The sequence below is a fragment of the Erythrolamprus reginae genome, chromosome 6, assembly GCF_031021105.1.
Source record: "Erythrolamprus reginae isolate rEryReg1 chromosome 6, rEryReg1.hap1, whole genome shotgun sequence".
Lineage (NCBI taxonomy): Eukaryota > Metazoa > Chordata > Lepidosauria > Squamata > Dipsadidae > Erythrolamprus > Erythrolamprus reginae.
The window spans coordinates 69362233-69378366 of NC_091955.1; positions in this window are offsets into that span (position 1 = coordinate 69362233).

Genomic DNA, 16134 nt, shown 5'->3' on the forward strand with positions numbered 1-16134 from the left:
GGCGCCGATGCCGAAAGGCAAATGGCGCGCTCCGCTGCTTAGGCTTTTGCTGCTCGTAGAAGGGTGGGCGCCGATGCCGAAAGCCTCAGCGATGTTTGGCTGCCGGGGGGGCGGGGAGGAGAAAATCCTCCCCCCCCTCCAGGAGCAGCAAAAGCCTAAGCGGCGGGGGCCGCCGTTTGCCTTTCGGCTCCGTCGCTTAGGCCAGCGTTTCCCAACGCGAGACACGGCCAGGTGTGCCGCAAAGCGCCTAGGGAAGCTCCAGCTGGGCGGGGCTCTGCCGGTGCCGACCTGGAGCTCCCGCTTGCAGCTGTCCCCCAGCTCCTGCTCGATGCCGCGGTTTTCGGCGCTCTCCTGCTGGGCCCCAAAAAAGGAAGGCAGGAAGAAGGAGAGCTCCATTCTTCACGCCTTTTTCCTGCCTTCCTTCTTTGGGGCCCAGCAGGAGAGCACCGAAAACCGCAGCATCGAGCAGGATCCGGGGGACAGCTACGAGCAGGAGCCACAGGACGGAGGCACTGGCAGCGCCCCGCCCAGCTGGAGCTTCCCTGGCATCGGTGGCAAGTGTCCTTTGTGGCCCGGTGGGAGGGCACTGACGGTGGGAGCGGGGGGTGGGGGTGGCTGCAGCAGCCGCAGGCAGTCACGGGGAGATGGCGGCGGCGAGAGGGAGCTCCAGGCGGCGGCGAGAGGGAGCTCTCTCTCTCTCTCTCAGCTGACTGCAAGCGGGAGCCCTGACGGTGGCGGTTGGACGTGCTGCTGGACGTCGTACATGCTGGCGCTGCTGGCCTGGCATATACGGTGTCCAGCAGCACATCCAGCTGCTGCCGTCAGGGCTCCCGCTTGCAGTCAGCTGAGAGAGAGAGAGAAAGAGAGACATATAAGAGAGGCAGAGAGAGAGAGAAAGAGAGACATAGCAAGAGAGGCAAAGAAAGAGAGACAGAGCGAGAAAGAGAGACAGCAAGAGAGGCAGAGAAAGAGAGATAGAGAAAGAGAGAGAGAAAGGGAGACATAGCAAGAGAGGCAGAGAGAGAGAAAAAGAAAGAGACATAGCAAGAGAAAAAGAGACTTAGCAAGAAAGGCAGAGAGAGAGAGAAAGAGAAAGAAAGAGAGACATAGCAAGAGAGGCAAAGAGAGAGAAAGAGACATATAGCAAGAGACAGTGAAAGAGAGAGAGAGAGCAAGAAAGAGAGAAAAAAGCAAGAAAGAAATAGCAAGAGAGACAGAGAGAGAGAGCAAGGGAGAGAGAAAGATAGCCGATGCCAAATGCTTTCCCTCCACGGTGGAGGGTGCAGGGCAGGCGCAGTCAGCCCCAGGAGACAAAGAGGGAATGAGAGAAAGGAAAGAGACAGAAAGGGAGGGAGAGAAAGAAAAAGTGAGAGATAGAAAGGATAGAGAGAAAGGGAATGAGAGAAAGGAAAGAGAGAGAAAGGGAGGGAGAGAAGGAAAGAGTGAGAGATAGAAAGGATAGAGAGAAAGAGGGAATGAGAGAAAGGAAAGAGAGAGAGAGAGAAAATAAGACAGTGAACGAGAGAGAGAGCAACAGAGAAAGAACAAGAGAGAGAAAGCATGAGAGAGAGAAAGAACAAGAGAGAGAGAGAAAGAAAATAAGAGAATGAGAGAGAGAGAAGGAAAGCAAGAGAGAAAAAAAGATAGCAAGAGAGAGAGAAAGCAAGACAGATAGGGAGAGGAAAGGAGAGCGAGAGAAATGAGAACAAAAAGGGGAGAAAAAAGGAGAAATGAGAAAATGATTGAGGCAGAGAATGAGAGGAGAGAGAAACAAAAGAGAGAGAGAGGTGATTCTTGAAGCATATGGTAAAAAGCATCCAAATAATAAGAAAACCCCGCCAGCCCACACCTGTTTTTGAAAAGAATAAAAGAGAAAATACCCCCAGCCCTCAACTGGTTTTGGAAATGGTTACACACACACACATAAGGGGGGGAGGGAGAGAGAGGGATGGAAAAAGAGGAGAAGTGAGAGGGAGAAGGAATGAGGGAAAAAGGGAGGAAGAGAGAGAAATGAGAAACATGAGAGAGAAAAGGGGGAAAGACAGGAGAAGTACCCAGAAATGAGACAATGGTATAAATTTCAGGAGGGATGATTGATGATTGACTGTATTTATAAGGGGATGTTACATGGGATTGTATATATGAGGGGGTTATTTATGTATGTATGTATGTATGTATGTATGTATGTATGTATTTATTTATTTATTTATTTATTTATTTATTTATACCTCTATGCCGCCCAGTCCCAAAGGGACTGTCGCTCAGACACTATACTTTTCCGCCCACACCGGAAAAAAATTAGAGGGAACATTGATTAGCAGTGATGGGCTGTTACGGGTACAATCAGGTACACAGAACCAGTAGAAAAAATTTGGTCAGTAGAAATTTTTTGAATTTTTTTCTTTTTTTCCCTTTTGGGCTCTGGATGTTTTTCCTATCGCAGTAAATGAGGTTGAATGTATATAATTTTAGAAGAACTGTGCCTGCGTATGTGTACATACAGTTTATATAGTAGATAATGTATATTTCTGTGTGCCTGTGTGTAATATGTATGTACACATATGGCATATATACATAGCCATAACCAACATTTGAATTGTGTCCGGAAACAGATCAGTAGCCAATGCAGTCCGCGGAGTGATGATGAGATATGGACATTTCTTGAAAGGCCCAAAACCGCTCGCGCGGCTGCATTTTGGACGATCTGAAGTTTCCGAACACTCTTCAAAGGTAGCCCCATGTAAAGAGCATTGCAGTAGTCGAACCTCGAGGTGATGAGGGCATGAGTGACTGTAAGAAAAGACTCCCTGTCCAAATAGGGCCGTAACTGATACACCAGGCGGACCTGGCCAAAGGCCCCCCTCGCCACAGCTGAAAGATGGTGCTCTACAGCCAGCTGTGGATCGAGGAGGACGCCCAAGTTGCGAATTCTCTCTGAGGGGGTCAATAATTCTACCCCCAGGGTGATAGACGGACAGATGGACGTGTCCTTGGGAGGCAGTACCCACAGCCACTCTGTCTTGTCTGGATTGAGTCTGAGCCTGTTGGCACCCATCCAGACCCTGCCAACCTCCATCACTTCCACTGCTTCTCTGAGTAAACACAGGGTGGAGATGTACAGCTGAGTATCATCAGCGTACTGATGGTAACTCACCCCATGCCTTTGGATGATCTCATGCAAAGGTTTCATAAAGGTATATTGCAAGTGTGCCTAATTTAATCTCATCCTATTTTATTGCTTTCTGACAAGACTGATTTCTTCTTTCAGAAACTTACCCGCACATGCACATAAGAACTTTACAAATCTACAGTGATAGCAGTTAGAAAACGTCATTTGACAGCCAGTTCCTATATATGACATTGTCACAACATATTACAATATTTCTTACCTGGCTTGGGTTTTGCTTACTTTTAAAAATGATAGGTGACTATTTCTCTAGTCATATATTCAGGAAATTATGCGTGTCTGGAAGATGCCTTATGCACAACCTTTGCAACTATTTCAACCAAGGGCAGTCAGTTCAGGAATGGACAATAGGGAATGTCTAGCAGCAGTGCCAGTAAGTAGCTTGTATGGGAAACAAAATGATTCATGCTACTTCCCAAAAATTCAGATGAACAGAAAAGAAATAGCTTTGCTGAATTTTTTTGTGCAGCTAATATCATTCCTGCCTTAGGGGGGAAAGGCTGCAGAGTTTATTCTCCCAAAGCAACAGAATTTTATTCTAGATTTTATCCATTGCAAGAGACGTTTTCATGTGAAACACAAACATTTTTCTTCCTCCTGAATCTTTGCTATTCTCTGCAGCAAATTTCTGACACTGTGAACATAGTTCCCTCTAAGCTGAGCAGTGAGCAATCGCTCACTTAAAAATCATCATCAACTCAGAGTTTTCCAAACCTGCCCAGAAGCCGAGAGGGAAAGAGTGAGAGGGAAGGAGAGAGAGAGGAAGAGAGGAAGAGAGAGAAACAGATAGAAAAAAGAGAGGAAGGAAAAGAAAAAGAAAAAGAATGGGAGTAAGGAAGAGAGAAAGAAAATCAAAATCTAGTTTGAAACTAGCTCAACTATTTAAGTGGCATTTTGATATTGATAGAGTTGCCCTATTATGAGCTCACTGTTATAGACACACAGTACAGTATTTTATTTTGAAATTCCCTGAGGCAAAACAGGGTGGGTTTTTTATTTGTTTGTTTGTTTGTTTGTTTGTTCGTTCGTTCGTTCGTTCGTTCGTTCATTCATTCATTCATTCATTCATTCATTCATTCATTATTTTTGTGCCGCCCAGTCCCGAAGGGACTGCCGCTCAGACACTATACTTTTCCGCCCACCCAAAAAAAAAATAGAGGGAACACTGACTGTGAACTCACTCTGTTGTGTGAGCCAGGCTGGGCACAAGAACTGAGGCGAGGAGAACGAGGTAAAGGTTAACACATGAATGTTTACTAACTGAGGTAACTGCTAACTGGGAACAATTAATTTAATTTTAATTTAATTTATTAAATTTATAAGCCACCCAACTCCTTACGGAATCTGGGCAGCGTGCCGCAAATAAAAACAATGTAAAAACAGTTAAAACCTCAGAAACAGAATAGCCATTCAACCAACATTCATTTCTTCTTGGCCAGAGCTAGATGGTCTTACTCAACAGGCCCAGGCCTGCCGGCAAAGTCAGGTTTTCACAGCCTCCCAGAAGGCTAGGAGGGTGGAGGCGGTATGGTCTTCAGGTGTAGTTGGTTCTGGAGAGCTGGAGCCACCACCGAGAAGACCGTCCCACGCAGCCCCACCAAACAACATTGTTTGACCGACGGGACTTTTGTTTTCTTCATTGATGACCTCCACCTCTCAGTTACTGCCCTTGACATGGCTAGTGCTACTTCTCGGCATCAGGTAATGTCCTATGTCAGTGATGGCGAACCTATGGTACGGGTGCCACAGGTCTGGCACATGAGGCATTGCCCTAGCTCAGCTCCAATGTGCATGTGTGTGCCAGCCAGTACACAGGGGCTCTGGAGGGCATTTTTCTCTTCCAGAGAGCCTCCAGGAGGATGGTGGAGGATGTTTTTACTCTCCCCCAGCTCCAAGGATGCCTTTGAGCCTGGGAAAGGTGAAACACAAGCCTACTGGGCCCACCAGAAGTTGGGAAACAGGCCTTTTCTGGCCTCCAGAGGGCCTCTGGGGGGCAGGGGAAACTGTTTTTGCCTTTCCCAGGCATTGAATTATGGGTGTGGGTGTTGTAATCATAGGTTCTTAGGCACTGAACGCTGGGATAAGATATTACTGAAGGGTGATGTTTTAGCCTAATGGGTGTTGAATAAAACCTTATTCTTCCTCTATAGAAAGGGAGCAAAAGTCCAGGCTGAATAGCAAGCTGCAAAATCCATGATCACGTGGAAAATAATTAACTTGATATACAGCATGAAGATAACGTAGAGCTAACTTCCATATAAGGAAATATATGCCTTATTCTCGTTCCTTTGCCAATCACCAGTAAACACACAATCCAGGAAAAGGCAATGAATGGAGCTTCCATTAATTATCTATAGTAGTGGTCCCCAAACTACGGCCCGCGGGCCGCATGCGGCCCGCTGAGGCCATTTATCCAGCCCACGGGTAAGTGACACAACACAGTGTTCCATCTAATTTTCTATGAATAAAATGTGGTATTTTGTTAGTAACTAATAAGTTGCAAAAGTTTTTTTTTCTACTTTTATCATCCAGTTACATTCATTTTCTTTTAATTAAATTCCCTCCTTAATGTTCCTTCAAAAAGTACACCAATTATAATTCTAACTTATTAACCATTATGCCAAAGTGCTTCCTTCTTTCTTTATACATTTTTCTATAAGCCAAGAAAACCTACAATCAGATGTTAACAAAAGAAAATTAAAAACAAAACATAAACTTATATGAATTTCAGACTTCTTCCCTCCCTCTAAATAGTACATTCCCATTTTGTTTTTTACTTTAAAATAAGGTATGTGCAGTGTGCATAGGGATTTGTTCATAGGGTTTTTTTTATAGTCCAGCCCTCCAACAGTCTGAGGGACAGTGAACTGGCCCGCTGTGTAAAAATTTTGGGGACTCCTGATCTATAGGGAAGCCATGAGGAGGTTGCCTTATACAGCGCATGACTGAATGGTAGTTGGGGGATGGCTTAATGTATGTGGCATTCGTGGATTGGTTATTCTGTACCACATGTCAGGAAAAGTGAAATACAATAAAAGGAGCGATCTCAATACAATCGAGGTCGTCTCACTGAGAAAATATTCTCCGTTGCTTCATTTTGATGTGGCAATTATGGCATTCTGTACCTTCCTAGAGGTCGGCCCACTGGGGAAGGGCTGTTTCCCTTCATGTGGGCACTCGTGCATGCATGCATCAACACTTTTTCAGCACCCAAGGGAAAAAAAGGTTCACCATCACTGTCCTATGTGATCGACTGGATGCAAAGGGGTTGGCTGAGAGAAAGGGTGATCACAGGCTATGACAAACATGAACATATCAATCTTTCCTAAAAATGTATTTCTCGTTTATAAATCAACCAACAGATCAAAGACTTTCTGGGATTCATGCCATTTCAAGTTCTGCATGTCATAGGAATGATAGGAAGGGGAGATGGGAAGCGTTTTAGTTGGCTCCACCCTCCTCTGGATTGGTTCATTGGTTCTTGACGTCAACGTTCTGGCTGATGAACCCAACCAAAGGAAGCATGGCTGAATCTTTTTCTGCAAAAACTTTATTGAGTGCATCACATCGGTAAAGGTAAGGGCAAGGTCAGATCTAACCACAGTAGTACTTCATCTTGCGAACTTAATTTGTCCCGTGACCAGGTTCGTAAGTAGAAAAGTTCATAAGACGAAGCAATTTCTCCCATAGGAATCAATGTAAAAGCAAAAATGTGTGCAACCCCATCCCAAAAGTCACCCCTTTTGCCTTGCATGGCTAGGAATCCCTGCCTCCGGACTTCTGTTGCCAGCTGAAGTGCCCATTCTTGCATTGCTGGGATTTTCCTGAGGCTCCCCTCGTTGGGATTCAAAAGAGCGCCGGCAAAAATGAAGGAGATCCCAGCAAGGGGAGCCTCAGGGGAATCCCAGCAATGTAAGAACGTGTGCTTCAGCTGGCAACGGAAGTCCAGAGGTGGGGATTCCCAGCAAGGGGAGGCTCATGGGAATCCCAGTGCTTCGGCTGGCAACGGAAGTCTGGAGGCTGGCATCCCAGCGGTGGCGGCTCCAGTTTGTAAGGTGAAAATAGTTCAGAAGAAGAGGCAAAAAAATCTTAAACACCGGGTTCGTATCATGAAAAGTTTGTATGAAGAGGCGCTCATAAGATGAGGTATCACTGCATTTCCCACACAAACATAAAGGTAAAAGTTCAGGTATTTCCTCCCCCCTATTAAACCAGGTCACATTGTCCAATGCAGTCCCGCGATATTGTTGTGAGAAAACATTTTGGCTTTGGTAAGCACCTGCCGAAACGTCCTTGATTCTCATGGCTGACATCTTGATGTCTGGAACCTATGTTCTATCTCCCCTTTGCCTGCCCCCATAGTTGGTTGGCAAGCTGAGAAGCGATAATAGTTGCAACAGCAAAAGCACCTTTTGAAGCTTGACATTTGGCAACCTGAATGGATCTCTCCTGGAAGGCATGTAACTGTGACGGTGCATAATTCTAAAATGAGAGAGAAATATAGGTGAACATCTACACTCTCTGTTGCAGAAGTTCCCCATATGACTCTTTCTTTCTTTCTTTCTTTCTTTCTTTCTTTCTTCTTTCTTTCTTTCTTTCTTCTTTCTTTCTTTCTTTCTTCTTTCTTCTTTCTTTCTTCTTTCTTTCTTCTTTCTTTCTTTCTTTCTTTCTTCTTTCTTTCTACTTTCTTTCTTTCTTCTTTCTTTCTTTCTTTCTTTCCTCTTTCTTTCTTCTTTCTTTCTTTCTTTCTTCTTTCTTTCTTTCTTCTTTCTTTCTTTCTTCTTTCTTTCTTTCTTTCTTTCTTCTTTCTTTCTTTCTTCTTTCTTTCTTCTTTCTTTCTTTCTTCTTTCTTTCTTTCTTTCTTTCTTCTTTCTTCTTTCTTTCTTTCTTTCTTTCTTCTTTCTTTCTTTCTTTCTTCTTTCTTTCTTCTTTCTTTCTTTCTTTCTTTCTTCTTTCTTTCTTTCTTTCTTTCTTCTTTCTTTCTTTCTTTCTTTCTTTCTTTCTTCTTTCTTTCTTCTTTCTTTCTTTCTTTCTTTCTTCTTTCTTTCTTCTTTCTTTCTTTCTTTCTTCTTTCTTTCTTTCTTTCTTTCTTCTTTCTTTCTTTCTTTCTTTCTTTGACTTCTATGCCGTCCAATCCCAAAGGACTCAGGGCGGTTTACAATAATAATACAATACAATACAAAAAGATACAAGCAATAAAAGAGGTCAAATATAATCTCTATAAAACTAACCCCGATAAAACCCATTTATATATTTTGTATACAAATTTAGATTTGTAATTATGTAATTTAGATTTGTATACCACTCCGAGTCTTCGGAGAGGGGCACCATACAAATCTAATAAATAAATAAAAATAAATACATAAATATAAAGACCAGTTAAATCTTATTCATGCACACCATTCATAAAATAAAATTTGGCCATGAAAGATGGACAATTCATGGCCCCCAGGCCTGCCAGCAAAGCCAGGTCTTTGTGGCCTTGTGGAAGGCCAGTAGAATGGGAGCAGTACGGACATCAGGGAGGTAGTTGGTTCCATAGAGCCGGGAAGCCACAGAGAAGGCCCTCCACCATGGTCCCACCAACATACATTGTTTAGTCGATGTGACCTGGCGGAGGCCAACTCTGTGTGCTCTTATTGGTCTCTGGGAGGTATGTGGCTGGAGGCGATCCCATATATATAGACTGGCCCTGAGAGAATGTGTCATAGAAACCTAGATGTTCTCTTGCCATAATTCAAACCATGAGGAATGGGACCATTAAAAGCATTGAACTTTCTTTTGTGGCACATAAAAATAGGCTAAAGCAAAACAATTCACTTTGAAAATGTAAAGGAGATTTTTTAAAAATAAGATCTTTGACTGGGAAAAAAACCCCTCAACTCCTTATCAGGTAAGTCTCAATGAAAACAGTCTTCTACAAGTCCAACTCCTCTGAGAAGTCCTTTTTATGGCCTTATTCAATTCAGAAAGCAGACCTCTCTAGAAAATGTCTTCCTGGTGCAGCATAAGCCATTGAAAGTCCTAATATTCTGTCTTAGAAGAAAGGAAATATCAATATGTTATTGCAGATCGCAGCCAAATTGTTCCTAATGCAATTGGAAGTCCTTTGCTCCAGTGAGTATGTGCAGCAGTCATTTATGCTACACGCACACCCCTTTTCAAGATTGGTTCATCTGTCTTCCACATAACAGGGTATCTCCATCATAGATGCATATACTACTCATACATCCCAAACACTGTCACAGATCAGTGTATGCTATCTTGGACAGGTCCGTGCAACGCTGCACTTTAACATCCAATCCACACACTGCCTCCAGAATCCGACATGATCATCCCTCAGTTCTTTAGGCTGACACATACCAGCAGCTTTCTTCTCTCTCCTGTGATCAAGAGTGACATCTCAGGTTTTGAAAACTATGGTAAATCTCATTTTCTCAATACCTGTACAGGATTGTGAATTGAGAAAGGGAGCCTTGAAGCATCTTTTTCTCAGCAACCACTGACCTCCCATGGCCAAAAGTGGCATTGCACTGTCTTCAAGTCAAATTATATTTGGCAATAATTACGGTACAAGGTAAAATGCTTGCAATCAACGGACCTAGGTTAAATTGTTAGTGCAGTGGGTGTTTTTAATCCCCATTCCCTATGGACAATTCTATAGTCATCTTTTTCCCATAGTAATAAATAGGTTCTGCCTGAGTGCAGTCCAACTGAGCAGAACAGTTGCAATAATAACAAACACAGAGATTACCTTTATCTTTCTCACTTTGCCTGAGGTATTGAAAACAGCTGATTTTTCCTGAGTCATACTGAGGTTTGTTCTACGTCCAGCATCATCAATCATGACTAGCAGCAATTTCAAGGGAGCCAGTGAGGTTAAGGCATTTTCCCATCCTGCTATCTGAGATCAGAACTGGCATAAAGTTGAACATATAGTAGAAATGGGTATTGCGCTAGAGAGTGTTTTTTAAAGTAATTCTTGTTAATTAATTTTAAGGCAATAATTAGGTGAAGCAGTGTTATGTCAAACTCAGCATTATTTGTATTCCTTTCCTTTAAAATCGTAGGTTAGTGATGAAGCATGATTTTACATTTTTGTAACCGTATGTAAGGGAGAAGAATCAGTCCCCCACAAGCTCATTCTGGTTTCTTTAAAGATCTCTTAATGGGATGGAGAACATTCGAATAAAAGCTGGTCTTTCTTGTATTTTAGAAAATATTTTTATTGGTGAAAGATAGCAACTACAACAGGAACAAAAACCAATAGTGACAATACAAAAAAACCTACATGCACCATAATGATTAAAATAAAGAGAAAACTAATACTATACAAATCAGGTAGTATTGATTTGTATCAATACTGGATTCTTTATCAATATCTTTATCAATTCAAAGTGTTGGTTATGACCTATAAAGCCCTTCATGGCATCAGACCAGAATATCTCCGGGACAGCCTTTGCCGCACGAATCCCAGTGACCAGTTAGGTCCCACAGAGTGGGCCTTGTCCGAGTCCCGTCAACGAAGCAATGTCGTTTGGCAGGACCCAAGGGAAGAGCCTTCTCTGTGGCCAACACTTTGAATTGTGACCGGAAACTGATCGGCAACCAATGCAGACTGCGGAGTGTTGGTGTGACATGAGTATATTTAGGGAAGCCCATGATAGCTCTTGCAGCTGCATTCTGCACAATCTAAAGTTTCCGAACACTTTTCATAGGTAGCCCCATGTATGAGACAGCCTTAAGGCGAGCAGCGACCCACTGCCAATTTAACATTATGGAGCCCCTACACAAGTTGTGGTCAAAAATCTTTCCCTGGTTTGGGGGTTCTGTGCAAGACAGAGCATCCCAAGATGTAAAAAAAACTTTCTTTCAAACAACAGTTTCTTGATCCAATTTAGTGAGACTCTGCCAGTGGTGTTAATATGCGATGCATCACCTTTTGGGATGGGAGCTGTATTAAGCCACAGTATTAAGCTACTGTTAAAATACTTTTCTAATGTTTTCTTTTGGCAAAATCACTCACCAGCTTCAGTTTGCCGTCCATTTTTAATGGATAATCTGGATTCACACAGTAACAGCAGTCTGAAGCCTTCAACAGATACCTGCTGATCCTTGCCTAGTACCCTAGATCAGGGGTGTCAAACTCGCGTTGTCATGGCAGCTTCACATGATGTATCATGACTTTTTCCCTTTGCTAAACCTGGTATGGGCGTGGCCAGCACGTGACGCATGTGGCCCATAGGCCACAGGTTTGACAGCCCTGCCCTAGACCATCTCTCTGTGGACTTGGGATATTACATATACTTCTAGTGAAAGTAATAAAGAACAATAACAGGACTGACTTCCACATGACTTTGCACAAACCTTTTAAGCAAGATTGATTCACACCTGCAGCTACATTTATGGGATAATTATTCCTTAATTAAATTATGCCTATAAATGTAGGAATTAGCTCCATTCAGGTTTCATTTGATTTTTTTTTAATGGCTCTAAATTGCGGTGTTATTATTTGTTCCACGCTGGTCAATAACAGGTTGATTTGTCATTTTTAAAAGTCAATTTATAATCAATATTCTTGTAATTAACCTGATAGAAAAGACATTACAGAGCTCATTAACTAGAGCAGTATAAGCCTGGGACTATGGAACAATGAATTTTCTGAGCATACACATATCACATGGCTTGTCTATGAGATTATTTAAGGACAGCATTGTTTCAGATAAATGCTCCCTTGCCACTGCCACCCACATAGCAAGACACCTGCCCTACCTGTCATGTATATGATCCATCTGGCACACTATATTGAAAAGCTAAGGAGATAGTCCTTGAAACACAGTCAAGAAAAAATCATGCTTACCTTCTAGTGGGAAAAAAGCATGAAAAAATAACGTATCCAGATAATCAAGCAGAAACTTGCAACACAGCATTCATTATGAGATTTAAAAAAATAGAAAATCTGCCTTACACACCTACTTCAGATCATACATCCAAGTTATCTGCACTGGGGTGGATCCTAACTTACCTCCCTACCGGTTCATTTCCTACCGCACCATGTGGCCAAACCTCATGGGCTTTTCGTGTGCACGCAAGTGCAGTGACAAAATATTCCCCCAAAAAAGCTGAAAACAAGATTTGACGATGTGCTGTGCCAGAAACTTGGGTTCTGCGCATGCGCAGAAGAAAACCAACCCAGAAAAAAATTCTCCCCCCAAAAAAATCCAGATTTTTTTTTAAGATGGCGGCATCGACAGACTAGCACCATCTGAACCAATTCCGTTCCGTGATGTCGTGATGTCACCAATGGTTTGCTACCGGTTTGGGTGAACCGGAACCCACCTCTGAATTCTCCACATTTTCAAGATAATCATCTTATTTATTTATTTATTTATCTATCTATCTATCTATCTATCTATTTATTTATTGGATTTGTATGCCGCCCCTCTCTGGAGACTCGGGGAGGCTAACAGCAACAATAAAACCGTGTACAATAGTAATCTAATACTAAAAATGATTAAAAACCCATTAATATAAAAACCAAACATACATACATACATACCATGCATAGAATTGTAAAAGCCTAGGGGGAAAGAGTATCTCAATTCCCCCATGCCTGATGGCAGAGGTGGGTTTTAAGGAGCTTACGAAAGGCAAGGAGGGTGGGGGCAATTCTAATCTCTGGGGGGGAGTTGGTTCCAGAGGGCCGGGGCCACCACAGAGAAGGCTCTTCCCCTGGGTCCCTCCAAGCGACATTGTTTAGTTGACGGGACCCAGAGAAGATCCACTCTGTGGGACCTAACTTGCGTCTTTAGAAGTAGCGAAATTATTGTCTGCCTGTTAACGGTCTCCCAAGCCTTCATATATTTTATTTTATTTTATTTTTTATTTTATTTTTTTATTTATTTATTGGATTTGTATGCCGCCCCTCTCCGTAGACTCGGGGCGGCTAACAGCAGTGATAAAAAACAGCATGTAACAATCCAATATTAAAACAACTAAAAAAAACCTTATTATAAAACCAAACATACATACAAACATACCATGCATAAATTGTAAAGGCCTAGGGAGAAAGAGTATCTCAATTCCCCCATGCCTGACGGCAAAGGTGGGTTTTAAGAAGCTTACGAAAGGCAAGGAGGGTTGGGGCAATTCTAATCTCTGGGGGGAGTTGGTTCCAGAGGGCCGGGGCTGCTACAGAGACGGCTCTTCCCCTGGGTCCCACCAAGCGACATTGTCTAGTTGATGGGACCTGGAGAAGGGCCACTCTGTGGAACCTCGCTGGGATTCGTGCAGCAGAAGGCGGTCCCGGAGATAATCCGGTCCGGTGCCATGAAGGGCTTTATAGGTCATAACCAACACTTTCATGAGATGTTTACACAAAAAAAGGAGAAATTATATTTGGAGGCATCATTCAGTATTATATTCAGTAATTACAACCTGCTATTGTAGAATTAGTAATCAATTTCTTTGGAAGATGCAGGCAGTTCTAAAAGAAATGTAGGTCAATCTTGCTCACACAGGGACTAAACTATATTCTGACTGTTAGGCACATAAATTAGGCACAGTATTTATTGAAATAATCTATTGATGTGTGATTATGCAAGAACAAGTGTTACGCTTGGCCTAGCAACCTAAACTCAGAAGTTGCAAATAATGGGGAGTGTTGGACATGGAACTTTACCCTGAATACTAGTTTCAATATTTTCCAGCTGTGAGAACCAGTATCTAATATAACAGAGTCACAGAGGGAAAAGAATAAGAAAATGTATTCTATCCAATGCCTCATAATTTTATTGAGGTAGCAATTTGCTCCTATCCCACTAACTTTTGGATAATATTGACACATATCTTAACCCCTGCACAATGCACATAAAGAAGCAGAATCTGGCTGCATCTTGATTTTTTCAAGACGCAGATACCCTTTTCCAGGCATAGAGATGAATGGTGGCAGCGTTGAAAAAACAATTGTAAAAAGTTAAACTAAATAAAAATGTGCATCTTTATAACCTGATCCTTTGGAATCCAATAAACCCTATTAGGCATTTGGGGTGGATTAGTAGAACATGCCTCCCTCTCTGCAGAGACCTGTAGTACCAATGAACTCCACAGAAATAAGAGATTGTGCCATATATTTGTAAGCCTAGTGGTTTCTACTCCCCTGCAGAAATCTCTCCTGTTGTCATGTTCTAAATTTCTTATCTCAAACAAAGAATGAAGACACTTTAGAGAAAGCTTAGAACTGCGGCGCCTAAAACAAGATTTAAGTATTGCCCACAAGATCATATGCTGCAACGTCCTTCCGGTCAACGACTACAGTGATCCCTCTATTATCGCGAGGGTTCCGTTCCAGGACCCCTTGCGATAATCGAATTTTCGCGAAGTAGCGGTGCGGAAGTAAAAACACCATCTGCGCATGCGCAGATGGTGTTTTTATTTCCACAGCAGCAGCGAGGAGCCGAAGATTGGGTTTCCCCGCCGCCTCGCTGCTGCTGCTTGTCCGCGCGCGTGCCGCCCGCCGCCCGCCCCCCGCGCTGTTGCTGGGGCCGCTTCTCAGCTGAGAAGCGGCCCGGGGGTTTCCTCGGCGTGCGCGCGTGCCGCCCGCCCCCCGCGCTGTTGCTGGGGCCGCTTCTCAGCTGAGAAGCGGCCCGGGGGTTTCCTCGGCGTGCGCGCGTGCCGCCCGCCCCCCGCGCTGTTGCTGGGGCCGCTTCTCAGCTGAGAAGCGGCCCGGGGGTTTCCTCGGCGTGCGCGCGTGCCGCCCGCCCCCCGCGCTGTTGCTGGGGCCGCTTCTCAGCTGAGAAGCGGCCCGGGGGTTTCCTCGGCGTGCGCGCGTGCCGCCCGCCCCCCGCGCTGTTGCTGGGGGCCGCTTCTCAGCTGAGAAGCGGCCCGGGGGGTTTCCTCGGCGTGCGCGCGTGCCCCCCGCCCCCCGCGCTGTTGCTGGGGCCGCTTCTCAGCTGAGAAGCGGCCCGGGGGTTTCCTCGGCGTGCGCGCGTGCCGCCCGCCCCCCGCGCTGTTGCTGGGGCCGCTTCTCAGCTGAGAAGCGGCCCGGGGGTTTCCTCGGCGTGCGCGCGTGCCGCCCGCCCCCCCGCGCTGTTGCTGGGGCCGCTTCTCAGCTGAGAAGCGGCCCGGGGGTTTCCTCGGCGTGCGCGCGTGCCGCCCGCCCCCCGCGCTGTTGCTGGGGCCGCTTCTCAGCTGAGAAGCGGCCCGGGGGTTTCCTCGGCGTGCGCGCGTGCCGCCCGCCCCCCGCGCTGTTGCTGGGGCCGCTTCTCAGCTGAGAAGCGGCCCGGGGGTTTCCTCGGCGTGCGCGCGTGCCGCCCGCCCCCCGCGCTGTTGCTGGGGCCGCTTCTCAGCTGAGAAGCGGCCCGGGGGTTTCCTCGGCGTGCGCGCGTGCCGCCCGCCCCCCGCGCTGTTGCTGGGGCCGCTTCTCAGCTGAGAAGCGGCCCGGGGGTTTCCTCGGCGTGCGCGCGTGCCGCCCGCCCCCCGCGCTGTTGCTGGGGCCGCTTCTCAGCTGAGAAGCGGCCCGGGGGTTTCCTCGGCGTGCGCGCGTGCCCCCCGCCCCCCGCGCTGTTGCTGGGGCCGCTTCTCAGCTGAGAAGCGGCCCGGGGGTTTCCTCGGCGTGCGCGCGTGCCCCCCGCCCCCCGCGCTGTTGCTGGGGCCGCTTCTCAGCTGAGAAGCGGCCCGGGGGTTTCCTCGGCGTGCGCGCGTGCCCCCCGCCCCCCGCGCTGTTGCTGGGGCCGCTTCTCAGCTGAGAAGCGGCCCGGGGGTTTCCTCGGCGTGCGCGCGTGCCCCCCGCCCCCCGCGCTGTTGCTGGGGCCGCTTCTCAGCTGAGAAGCGGCCCGGGGGTTTCATCGGCGGTGCGCGCGTGCCGCCCGCCCCCCGCGCTGTTGCTGGGGCCGCTTCTCAGCTGAGAAGCGGCCCGGGGGTTTCCTCGGCGTGCGCGCGTGCCGCCC